Source organism: Bubalus kerabau, chromosome 1 (assembly GCF_029407905.1).
Source record: "Bubalus kerabau isolate K-KA32 ecotype Philippines breed swamp buffalo chromosome 1, PCC_UOA_SB_1v2, whole genome shotgun sequence".
Classification (NCBI taxonomy): Eukaryota; Metazoa; Chordata; class Mammalia; order Artiodactyla; family Bovidae; genus Bubalus; species Bubalus kerabau.
In genome coordinates this window covers 249,807,641-249,820,241 of record NC_073624.1, presented here as the reverse complement: position 1 = coordinate 249,820,241, position 12,601 = coordinate 249,807,641, and the positions used below count along the sequence as shown (strand labels likewise).

Below are 12,601 nucleotides of genomic sequence, written 5' to 3'. Positions count from 1 at the left end.
CAGAGAAGCCTCCAATGATCCTTTGTATATGTTCTTCATTTATGATTTTGTTCATTCGGATCCCCTCTCTTTTTCCCTTGGCTGGTGTACCTAAGGGTTTGTCAGTTGTATTGATCTGTTCAAAGAAGCAACTGTGAGTTTGTTTTATATACTTTATATATTTCCTGTTGTCTATATCTGCTCTTTATTGTTTCTTCCTACTGGTAACTTTGGGTTCAGTTTGTTCTTTTTCTAGTTACATATACACGTTATCTATTCTTTTTAAAATTCTTTCCCCACGTAGGTTATTACAGAATCTTGAGAAGAGTTCCCTGTGCTGTACAGTAGGTCCTTATTGTAGGACCTACCTGCGCTGTACAGTTCAGTTCAGTCGCTCAGCCGTGTCCGACTCTGTGACCCCGTGAATCGCAGCACGCCAGGCCTCCCTGTCCATCACCATCTCCTGGAGTTCACTCAAACTCACATCCATCGAGTCGGTGATGCCATCCAGCCATCTCATCCTCTGTCGTCCCCTTCTCCTCCTGCCCCCAATCCCTCCCAGCATCAGAGTCTTTTCCAATGAGTCAACTCTTCACATGAGGTGGCCAAAGTACTGGAGTTTCAGCTTTAGCATCATTCCTTCCAAAGAAATCCCAGGGCTGATCTCCTTCAGAATGGACTGGTTGGATCTCCTTGCAGTCCAAGGGACTCTCAAGAGTCTTCTCCAACACCACAGTTCAAAAGCATCAATTCTTCGGCGCTCAGCCTTCTTCACAGTCCAACTCTCACATCCATACATGACCACAGGAAAAACCATAGCCTTGACTAGACAGACCTTTGTTGGCAAAGTAATGTCTCTGCTTTTGAATATGTTATCTAGGTTGGTCATAACTTTCCTTCCAAGGAGTGAGCGTCTTTTAATTTCATGGCTGCAGTCACCATCTGCAGTGATTTTGGAGCCCCCAAAAATAAAGTCTGACACTGTTTCCACTGTTTCCCCATCTATTTCCCATGACGTGATGGGACCAGATGCCATGATCTTCATTTTCTGAATGTTGAGCTTTAAGCCAACGTCTTCACTCTCCACTTTCACTTTCATCAAGAGGCTTTTGAGTTCCTCTTCACTTTCTGCCATAAGGGTGGTGTCATTTGCACATCTGGGTTATTGATATTTCTCCCGGCAATCTTGATTCCAGCTTGTGCTTCTTGTGCTGTACAGTAGGTTATCTATTTTAAATATAGTGGTGTGTATATATCAATTCCAGACTCCAAATTTGTCCCCTACATTTCACCTTTGGTAACCATAAGCTTGTTTTCTAAGTCTGTGAACTTATTTGTAAATAAGTTCATTTGTATAATTTTGTTAGATTCCACATATAGGCAATATTATATGATATTTTTCTTTGTCTGACATTTCAATTAGTATGATAATCTCCAGGCTCATCCACGTTGCAGCAAATGGCATTATTTTGTTCTCTTAAATGACTGAGTAATATTCCATTATATATATGTACCACATCTTCTTTATCCATTCCTCCTCTGTCAATGGACATTTAGGTTGCTTCCATGTCTTGACTATTGTAAACAGCGCTGCAGTGAACACTAGGGTGGCATATATCCTTTTGAACCATGGTTTTCTCCAGATATATGCCCAGGAGTGGGATTGCTGGGCCATATGGTAGTTCTGTTTTTAGTTTTTAAAAGGAATCTCTACATTTTTCTCCATAGAGATGGTACTAATTTACCTTCCCATTAACAGTGTAGGAAGGTTCCCTTTTCTCCACACTCTCTTCAGTATTTATTATTTGTAGACTTTTTGATGGTGATCATTCTCACTGGTGTAGGTGGGGAAACAGTGGAAACAGTGCCAGACTTTATTTTTTTGGGCTCCAAAATCACTGCAGATGGTGATTGCAGCCATGAAATTAAAAGACACTTACTCCTTGGAAGGAAAGTTATGACCAACCTAGATAGCATATTCAAAAGCAGAGACATTACTTTGCCAACAAAGGTCCATCTAGTCAAGGCTATGGTTTTTCCTGTGGTCATGTATGGATGTGAGAGTTGGACTGTGAAGAAGGCTGAGTGCCGAAGAATTGATGCTTTTGAACTGTGGTGTTGGAGAAGACTCTTGAGAGTCCCTTGGACTGCAAGGAGATCCAACCAGTCCATTCTGAAGGAGATCAGCCCTGGGATTTCTTTGGAAGGAATGATGCTAAAGCTGAAACTCCAGTACTTTGGCCACCTCATGTGAAGAGTTGACTCATTGGAAAAGACTCTGATGCTGGGAGGGATTGGGGGCAGGAGGAGAAGGGGACAACAGAGGATGAGATGGCTGGATGGCATCACCGACTCGATGGATGTGAGTCTGAATGAACTCCGGGAGATGGTGATGGACAGGGAGGCCTGGCGTGCTGCGATTCATGGGGTTGCAAAGAGTCGGACACGACTGAGTGACTGAACTGAACTATTAAGTCATTTTGAGCATCATTTCATGTGCTTCTTGGCTATGTGTATGTATTCTTTGGAGAAATGTCTATTTAGGTCTTCTGTCCATTTATTTTAAAATTTTTCTGATTTTGAGCCACATGAACTATTTGTAGACTTTGCATATTAATTCCTTGTCTGTCACATTGTTTGCAAACATTTTCTTCTGTTGTATGGGTTGTCTTTTTGTTTTGCTTATGGTTTCCCTTGCTGTGCAAAAGCTTTTGAGTTTAATTAGGTCCCATTTATTTTTGTTTTTAATTTCCATTACTCTAGGAGACAGACTGAAGAAGCTATTGCTCTGATGTATGTTAAAGTGTGTTCTTTCTATGTTTTCCTTTAAGAGTTTTATAGTGTCAAGTCTTACATTTAGGTCTTTAATTCATTTTGAATTTCTTTTCTTGTATGGTGTTAAAGGATGTTCTAATTTAATTTTTTTTATATGTAGCTGTTCAGTTTTCCCAGCACCATTTATTGAAGAGACTGTCTTTTCTTCATCGCATAGTCTTGTCTTCTTTATCAATAGATTAACTGACCACAGGTGCATGGATTTACCTCTGAGTTTTGTGCCTGTTCCATTGAGCTGTATTTTTGTTTTTCTGCCAGCACAATGCTCTTTTGATGACTGTAGCTTTGGAATATAGTCTGAAGTCAGAGAGCCTGACTCCTCCAGCTCTGTGTTTCTTTCTCAAGATTACTTTGGCTATTTGAGGTCTTTTGCACCTCCATACAAATTTTAAGAATTTTGTTCTAGTTCTGTGAAAAATGCCATTGGTAATTTGATAGGGATTGCATTGACCCTGTAGATTGCCTTGGGTAGTACAGTCATTTTGACAATATTGATTCTCCCAATCCAAGTACATGGTATACCTTTCCATCTGTTTGTGTCATCTTTGATTTCTTTCATCAGTGTCTTACAGTTTTCAGAATAGAAGTATTTTGCCTCCTTATGTAAGTTTATTCCTAGGTATTTTATTCTTTTTGATATGATAAATTGTTTACTTTCCCTTATCTTTGTTAATGTATAGAAATGCAACAGATTACTGTGTAGTAATTTTGTGTCCTGCAACTTTACTGAATTCTTTGATAAGCTCCAGTAGTTTTCTGGTAGCAGCTTTAAGATTTTCTATGTATAGTATCATGTCATCTGCAAACAGTGACAGTTCTACTTGGTGAGAAAATGCCAGCCTTCAGGAGAGCTCACACCAACGAGTGCTCCCCAGAACTACTGCTGCCAGTGTCTTTTTCCCTGCAGTGAGCCAAAGCCTCCGCCTTTGTTTGCAGAAGGCCCTCCAATACCAGCAGGTAGGTATTCTATGACCAGGCTTCCGGGAGTCAGGTCACTGCTTTTTTCCCTGGGTCCTGGCACACACTCACTCCTGTGGGAGAACCTCTGCAATATAATTATTTTCCAGTTTGTGGGTCATCTACCAGGTGAGTGGACTTCCTTGGTGGCTCAGACGTAAAGAACCTGCCTGCAATGCATAAGATTTGGGTCCAGTCCCTGAGTTGGGAAGATCTCCTGGGGAATGGCAACCCACTCCGGTATTCTTGCCTGGAGAATCCTATGGACAAAGGAGCCTGATGGGCTACAGTCCATAGGGTCACAAAGAGTCAGACATGACTGAGTGAATAACACTTTCACTTTTCACTTTACCAGGTGGGTATGGACTTGATTTTAGTGATTGTGTCCTCCTACCATCTTCTTGTGGCTTTTTTGTTTTCAAATACAGGATATCTTTTTTGGTAGGTTCCAGTATTTTTTTGAGGATGGTTGTTCAGCAGTTAGTTGTATTTTTGGTGTTTTCATAGGAAGAGGTGAGCTCATGTCTTCCTACTCTACTTTGTCTCCACCTCCAGACTGTTTCTTTAGGAGCTTTCTTGCTTCCTAGTATAGGTGGTGGTGATGTGAACTGTCTTAGAACTGCTTTTGCTGCATCCCGTAAGGTTTGGTATATTGCATTTCCATTTTCATTTGACTCAAGATTCTTTTAAATTTCCTCTTTAGTTTCTCTTTGATCCACTGGTTTTTCAGGATTGTGTTTTAAAATTTCCATGAATTTGTAAATTTTCTAGTTCTCCTCCTATTATTGATTTCTAGTTTCATACTACTCTGGTCAGAGATGATACTTGCTATGATTTTAGTTTTTTTGAATTTGTTATGACTTGTTTGGTGCCCCAGCATATGGTTTATCTTAGAAAATGTTCCATGTGCACGTGAAGACTGTGTATTCTGCTGCTGTCAGACAGCATGCTCGGTGTGTCTGTTAGGTCTATTATATCTATCTATACTGCTGTTCAAATCTGATGTTTTCTTATTAATTCTGTGTCTGAATGATGCATCCATTTATTGAAAGTGGGATAGTACGATTCCCCACTATTATTGTATTGCTGCTTATTTCTCCTTTTAGTTCAGTTTTTGTTTAATATATTTAGATGTTCCAGTGTTTGGTATATAAATATTTATAATTGTATTTTCTTTAATGAATTGACCTCTTTATTAGTATATAATGACCTTCTTTGTTGTTGTTTTAAACTATTTTTAAAGTCTTTCGTTTGATATAAGTACAGCTACCCCTTTTTTGGGGGGGATTATTTTTTGGTGTACTATCTTTTTCCACCTCTTCACTCTGAGTCTATACATGCCTTTAAGGCTAAAGTGAGTTTCATATAAGGCAGCATGTTGTTGGATTTTTAAAAAATTAGCCATTCTATGTCTTTTAGTTAGAGAATTTAATGTTTATGTTTAAAGTGATTATTGATAGGTAAGGATTTACTACTGCAATTTTGTTCATCATCTTCTGGCCTTTGGTAGATGCATTGTTCCTTTTTTTCATAACCTGCTATCTTTTTTTGGGTGTGTTTTGATGTCTTTTGGCACGAGTGTTCTTTGACTTCTTTATCATGTTCTTTGTGTAATTACTACAGGTGTTTCTATTGTGGTTACCACTAGGCTTACATAAAATATCTTAAAATTATAATATTCTATTTTAAATTGATAAAAACTTCAATATAACTCCTGAAATTTACACTTTAACTTTTCCCATTTTAGTTTCTGGTGTTATGGTTTACATATTTTTAAGATTACATACCTAATAACAGATTAGTTATGATTATTATTATGTTAGCTTTTTAACTTATAACTAGAGTTGTACGTGAATTACATTACACTCTTACCATATTACATAATCTAACTTTGACCGTACCTTTATCATTACAAGTGAGCTTTACTTTCTTCATTTTTACGATGCTAGTGAGTGTCCTTTTATTTCTACTCAAAGAACTCCCTTTATCACTTTTGTAAGGCAGATCTAATGGGGACAAACACCTTGCTTTTGTTTGTTCATGAGTCTTTATCCTTCTTTCATTTCTGAAGGACGGTTTTGCTTGGTATAGAGTTTTTGGTTTAAAGTTTTTTCAAGATTTTGAATATATCATCCCATTTTTCCTAGCCTGAAGTTTCTGGTGAGAAACCTGTTGATAGTCTCATGGGGGTTCTTTTGTATGGGATGTCTTTTTTTTTGTCCTGCTGCTCTCAACTTTCTGTATCTTAGACTTTTGACATTTTTTTTTCCTTCTTTTAAAAGAAAAAAATTCTTGTTTTAAAATTTAAAATTTCTTTTTCTTTTACAAATTTGTGTGGAGGGCTGACTTTCAGCAGATTACAGCAAGGGAGCTGCTCTGCTACCTATGAAACCCTGACCCAGAAGCAGGTCTATGAATGATTTAGCAACAGGTTCCTCACGAACATGCAGTGTGTGACAGGTGAGGGGGTGGCCACTTTTCCCGCCGTGCCCCATGTCCCAGGATGAAGGGCTCTCCACACTGACCCTGGTTCTGACACCATGGTGGGAACGGTGGGGGACCAACTTTTGAAGATTTTAATTGTAATGTGTCTCAGTGTAGCCCTATTTGGGTTCAAGCTATTTGGGGTCCTTTGAGCCGAATTGATCTGGATGTCCATTTCCCTTTTTTTTGATTTATAAAAATTTCAGCCATTATTGCTTTCAATATACTTTCTGTTCCTTTCTCTTTGTCTTCAGGAATTTCTGTAATGCAAATATTCTTTGTGCAGGAGCTGGGGTGGGGTGGATAAGTGCAAAGCCTTTCATCACTGTTTTTCTGTTTTGTTTTTGTTCCTCTGGATAATTTCAACTGCCTTATCATCCAGGTTGCTGATTTTTCTTCTGTGTTGATTCTGCTTTTGAAGTGCTTTATTGACTTCTTCAGTTTAGTTAGTGTATTTTTTTTAGTTTTTGTCATGGTTTCTATTTTTGCTCAACTTGTGTTCAGTAGTTGTTTTCCTCATTTGTGTGCTCTTGCAGTTCACTAGAGTTCTTTAAGAGGACTATTCTGAATTCTTTGGCTGACAGCTGACAGATCTTCATTTAAGTAGGGTCAGTTATTGAAGCTCTCTTAGTTTCCTTTGGTGGTGTCATATTTCTCTGGTTTTTCATTCTTCATGGTGGTATCTGTGCAACGAAGTAAGTGGTCTCTCTTCTAGACTTCATAGGTTTGCTTTGGTAGAGAGAATTCGTCACCAGTTAGCTCAGTTTTGGTTTCTGGATGTACCTACTGATAAAGTCTTTGAGCAGGTAGGGCTTGATATTAGGATCTGTTTTTGAGTAAGGTAACTGCCTGAGGCCAGGGGTGAGAGGGTGTGCTGCTGACTGCGAACAGTTGGATAGGACTCTTGTCTCAGTTTCCTGCCTAAGGGATGGTATAGTATAGGCTCTGCAGTTGCCTAGGTTCTCTGGTCAGGCTTTTTAGACCATTGGGCCAGGTTACTATACTCAGCAGTAAGTAGCGTCCTTGTCCTAGTCAGGCAGCAGAATGGAATCCAAGGACTGCGTGGCTTTTTGTCGTGGGACTTGAATTTGGGAAGTGTATATACTGAATTCCCTGTCCAGATGGGGCTACTGGTTTTGCTCTGCAGATGGGAAAAGCCATGGAGTGTTTCTGTTCAAGTGCCACTATAAGCAGAGCTCTGGTTAGTTTCCTTGGTTGGGTGGGCTGAAGCCTGTAGTCAGCACTGAGTGGGGTTACACATTAGTTTCCCTGCTTGGGCACAGTGGGAGAACTAGCTCCAAGGTTTGTAAGGCTATTCGTTTGTGGTCTTGATCCAAACCAACTCCTGCCCCAAGCTCCCTGCTCAAATAGGGCCGCTGGCTCTGCTCTACAGGCTATCAGCTCAGCCTTCCCATCTCTCTGCTTGAGACTGCTGTGAAGTCCATTCTCTACGCATTCCTGGCAGTGACCCTGGCCAGTCTGGGTGGGAGCCACACTCACTCAGCAGCTGGCAGGACTGTGATCTGCTCCCCTGCCTGGATGCTGTGTGTGTGTGTGTGTGTGTGGTCCACCTCAGGCATCTCCCACATTTTCTGAAGAGGTTTTTCTGGTTTGCAGGAGCTGAGAGCTCCACTTAGCAGCAATGGGACTGTGGATGAACTCTCCCTGTCTGGGCATAGCAGGGGAAGCCTCCATGCCTGACACAGACTGTGCTCTGGGGGCCATCAGCTCTGCCTGCCTGCCTACTGGCTTGAGCACTGTTGGGCTTCCATGCCTTGGAGAGGGAGGTGGGCAGATCGGGCTCCAGGGCTGGCAAAACACCCCCCATTTGAGGACCTGACTTGCACCCAGTTGAGTTCCCCTGGTCAGACTTGGTTCTGCAGCTGAGCAAAGCTGCCGGACAGGATTACTACCTGGGTGCTGCAGGCAGGGACTTGGTCTGCTGCGCTCTTGAGTGTGGGTTGTTGCAGGCCCCTCCCCATTTCCCCCATCAAGTCCGATTCCCAGTGGTTGAGCCCTGCAGATGATTCCCTTGCAGGCCTGGGGGGACGATACAGGTGTAGTGGCTCTGACAAAGCAACTCACATTGCTGGGGTGGGGGCGGGGGCCCTGAATGTCTCCCATGAGCTTGCTTTTTCCACTAGTGGAGCTGTGCTAGCTGGGGGAGGGGCAATGCAGTCCGTGGGCAGCTGATGTAACCCTTCTGATGTACCTGTCTTTCCCTCTGTGGTGCATGTTGGGGGTTGCCTCAGCCTCACCCTGCATTGTAGAATGCTCTCAGTGATGCCTTGTTAGTTGCTGTGCTTGTAAGGGCACAGCAGTCAGGAATGACCTGCATTCCCACCTTGGTGATACTGCTGAGTTTAACTTTGGAAATGTGTAATTTCTATAAAAATGTCCAATCCTTCTAATAATTAAGTGTGATAAATTCACTGGAAGCAGAGCCAAGGAGTCTGGGCCAGCCACATCATCTAATCAAATATCTTGAATTGTGAGGGTCCCTTTGCTAAAGAGGAGGTGTCTGGGCTGTAGGGGTCGAAATTGTGGGGAGTCTGACAGGCAAGCTCAGCTCGACGTGGGCACCTGCCCCGCCTCGTCTTCAGAGTGTGCGGGAGTTTTCACTTAGCCACACGGCTCTCTTATTCCGAATTAAATTACCCATCTAACAATATTTAAATTAACCTTGAGGCTTCCTGGAGAACATAAAAGTTATTTTGAATTATTTTCACTGCCAGAATCAGCACAATTCCCTTCCCAGCCAGCTCGGTAGGTATTCAGTGATTGAGAAACCAATTTTTAAATTAATACAATTTTGTGTTTCCAAGGAAGCCATTATTTTTAATTATCGGGCATTTTCCTCAGCCTGGCTTCCCCAGTTAATAAAACTCAGCTACTTAGCATGGCTTTTATTTTTGCAGAGGGCAGACTTTGGGAAGTAGTTTCCCCATGTGGAATCTCCCTCCAGAATGTTTTGATCTCACCAAGCACACGCCTGTCACAAGGAGGCTCGTAAAAAACCCCGAGAAAAGGAAACGCTGTCGTCAAAATGGCCCTGCTGGGCCCATAACGGATGACTCTAACTTAGCTTGAGGGGCAGCGTGGGGAGCCGGTGAATCGAGAAACTGCAAAGAAGAAATTAACACTGAGCTGGGTCCCCTCCCGGAAGTGGCACTGAAGCACAGGAGGAGAGACCTCAGTTAGACTTAGAGCAGAACCCTTGCCTCTTCTGCTTTAAGTCTGGGAAACCCTGAAAAGATTCGTGAGGGAGGAGGGGGAGAGAGTCTCCTTGTCTGGCAGCGTTGAAAAGCAGAACTCCCCGCTTGGAGAGTTGAGCTGTTCACCCACCCAGAGGAGAAGCCTGGCCTGGATGACATCTTCATTTCCTTTCTGGGTCAGTCCTCTAGGATTTAAAAAGCAGCTCTCCCCAGCTCCCATACAACATGACTCTGTGCTACATTGGGATCAGGGCTGGAGCAGACAGAACAACTTGCTATCAATTTAATGTTAGCTTAAATAATGCATAATTAGAAGGTTAAGCCTCTGCAAACACGTTAAATAATGTATTCCCCAAGCAAACACGATTTGGTGATGATGTGCTATTTTGGATGGTGGTGAGGTGGAAAGGTGGAAGAGACCTGGATCTGAGCTGCATTGTTGATATGGATCGTTTTTGTCATTATAAAGTAGAACCTTCCCTGGTCATGCCGTGGTTTCCTTATCTGTCATGGCCTGTGAACTTCTGGTGGGTAGAGGCTTTAGCTTAAGTTTCTCAGAGTCTCTATTATTTTGGAAAGTGCTTGGTGCTCGACAAGCATTTGTGAGTAAGGGGACGGAATTAGACTGGGTATAAGCGTGTTAGATCTGGGCTCTAACGTGAGAAACTGAGACAAGAAAATGTGAGCAGGACACTTGTGACCTCCAAATATCTGAAAGGCTGTCTTCATTCTAAACAGTGATAGTCATTCTGGGAGGAACCCTCGAGTCCTGGAATGAACACAGACGAGAGGGGGTGGATTTTCAGGATGTCAATTTAAAATCACATCCATTAGTTGAGCATTTCCTGAGCACCTACTATGTATGCTTGTTGATGTGATCCATACTTAAAATAGAGCAGAACAGTTAGGGCCCCTGCCCTTGTGAACTTACAGGTCAGAGGAGGATAAAGACACACAAACCGACAGTGGAACACGTGTGTGGTTGTGAGCGGAAACACAGGAAGGCACTATGGAACGGAGGAGGGACAGACTCAGAACTGAGCTGACAAGGACAGCAGCCCAGAGAACGTGCTGCCTCGGGTGTGGGGTCGGGGTCCCAGAGTATGAGAGTTCAACAGGTGAGGGCAGGAGGTGGGTTAGGGAGAATATTCCAGATGCGGTGGTCAGGAAGTGGAAGCTTGAGTGGTTAGCAGGGGCCCTGCGCGGGTGTCAGAGAACTTCACTTCTGATGGAGGTGGAGGCAGGTGGTCCCTGGGGAGGCATGTGGCACAGAGGACAGGTGTCTGATGTGGAGGCTCAGCCTAGATGACCTGAATGGGGCTTGTACTTGTCATCCTTCAACCTGAACTTCTGGATGTCGAGTATGCCGTATGTCTCTTTAGCCTCTAAGAAGAAAGGAAGACGGTGCAGCCTATGGATGAATGCTCCTTTGCATTCAACAGTGGGTACGTCTGGTGAGGACTTCTATATTTCTATAGTCACTAAGTCATGTCCAACTCTTTTGTGACCCCCATAGACTGTAGTCCACCAGGCTCCTCTGTCCATGGGATTTCCCAGTCAAGAATAGTGAAGTGGGTTGCCATTTCCTCCTCCAGGGGAGCTTTCCGACTCAGGGATCAAACCTGCATCTCCTGCTTGGCAGGTGGATTCCTTACCACTGAGTCACCTGGGAAGCCCTTCCAAGATCCTTACTAGCACAATAAGGCCCCAGTCCCTTGACCTCACCACCCCCAGCTAATTTGCTCTAGCCCTTCTGCCTCATCTTCTGCTCAGATGACAAGCAATAGTCTTTTCTGCCTCAGGGCCTTTGGATGTGCTGGCAGCTTAGCCCAGAAGGCTTTCTTTCCATTCCATTACTGGAAAATTCCTACTCTTCATTCATTTTCTTACCCCAAATGCCATTTTCTTTGTGTGGCCTTAACCTCAATCAGATATGCCTTGTTTTCTCAACCATGTTCCCTCACAGCATCCATCACTATTTCTTTACATTATTTGTAGTTAATTTGATTACCATCTGTTTTCCCCTTGCTACAGTATAAGCTCCACGAGGGTATTTTTACTTTTCTATCACACCAATCAAAATAGCAAGTAATCCATAAGTAATGCTTGTTTGGGGATATATTATTGAACATATTTGCAGAGGCTTACCCTTCTATTACATATTATTTAAGCTAATGTTAAATTCGTAGCAAGTTCTGTGTGTACAAGCTCTGCTCAGAACTGAGTGTCCTGTCTGTTCACTAATATATCCTCAGTGCCTAATACAGTGCCAGGAACATAACAGGCGCTTGGGGGAAAAAAAGAAAACATGGGTTGGTGCAAAGTGAATGCACTGGGGCAGGAAGGGCTGACAAAGTTCAGGCTTTTGTGCTGACACTGTAGGTTAGCAGACCTACCAGAGTGGGACCCACGCGGAACTGAGTTCACGTGTGTGTGTTCACAGGCACACATGCACATCTGCCTCCCACCTTGTTCCCGTGTCACTGTCATTTGCCACAAAAGTAAAAGTAACACAAGCCAACGTGTAATTGCAATGTCATGCTAATTATACAGAAACCAAAACAAAATTACTAACTCCCACTCCTTCTGGGAATACTAATAACACTAATACCAATATCATGATGGAAGATTATCTTGGCAGCAATTTTCCTTTTGTTCTGCTACCTACACATGTAGCTGTTTCGTGCTTTTGCAATCTCGGTGTAAATCATAATCAGGAGGAGATATCCTAGAGGGTGGTTATATGCCTTCCTTATCAGAGAGAATCATGCAGTAAGCCTGTCTTAGCAAAGAGCAGAAGTTTTAAATCTTAACAGGAGGAGTTGGTTTCAGTTCTCTCTTCCAAAAGTATAGAAAGAAGTCTTGCTGGAGGGGAGGAGCATTAAAGCATGAACAAGTCCTCAGGACCAGAAGTTTGTTTTATGATTAGGCTTTGGAAGGATGGACGAGGAAGACTAGATCGGGGGTGTGTGAGTGTGATGTGACCATCTCTCTCTTCCTTCTTTGGGAGCAGCGCCCCCTTTCTTTGAGGTTTCCCCATCTAGAAGTTTTTCCTGAGCCATCCGTCATGTGGTACATGTGACCCAGCCATGTACAGACCCCCCGCCCCCTCCCGGAGCAGTGGGACTGGC

The 12,601-nt window shown here is 42.9% G+C and overlaps 1 protein-coding gene across 3 annotated transcripts in view; it reads left to right on the top strand.

The window, feature by feature from the left end:
• The window catches only part of LOC129638050 (uncharacterized), a 60,163-nt gene that overhangs the window by 44,891 nt on the left and 2,671 nt on the right, over nt 1-12,601 (top strand). Inside the window, exon 4 of one of the 3 annotated variants that reach the window (XR_008707698.1) lies at nt 9,174-9,880. The exons of 1 other annotated variant lie outside the window; for it this stretch is intronic. The gene's annotated coding sequence lies outside the window, so the exon portion shown is untranslated. Of the gene's footprint in view, nt 1-283; nt 567-9,173; nt 9,881-12,601 lie in introns of those variants that run through there. One more of the 3 variants, XR_008707695.1, reaches the window with a different exon arrangement.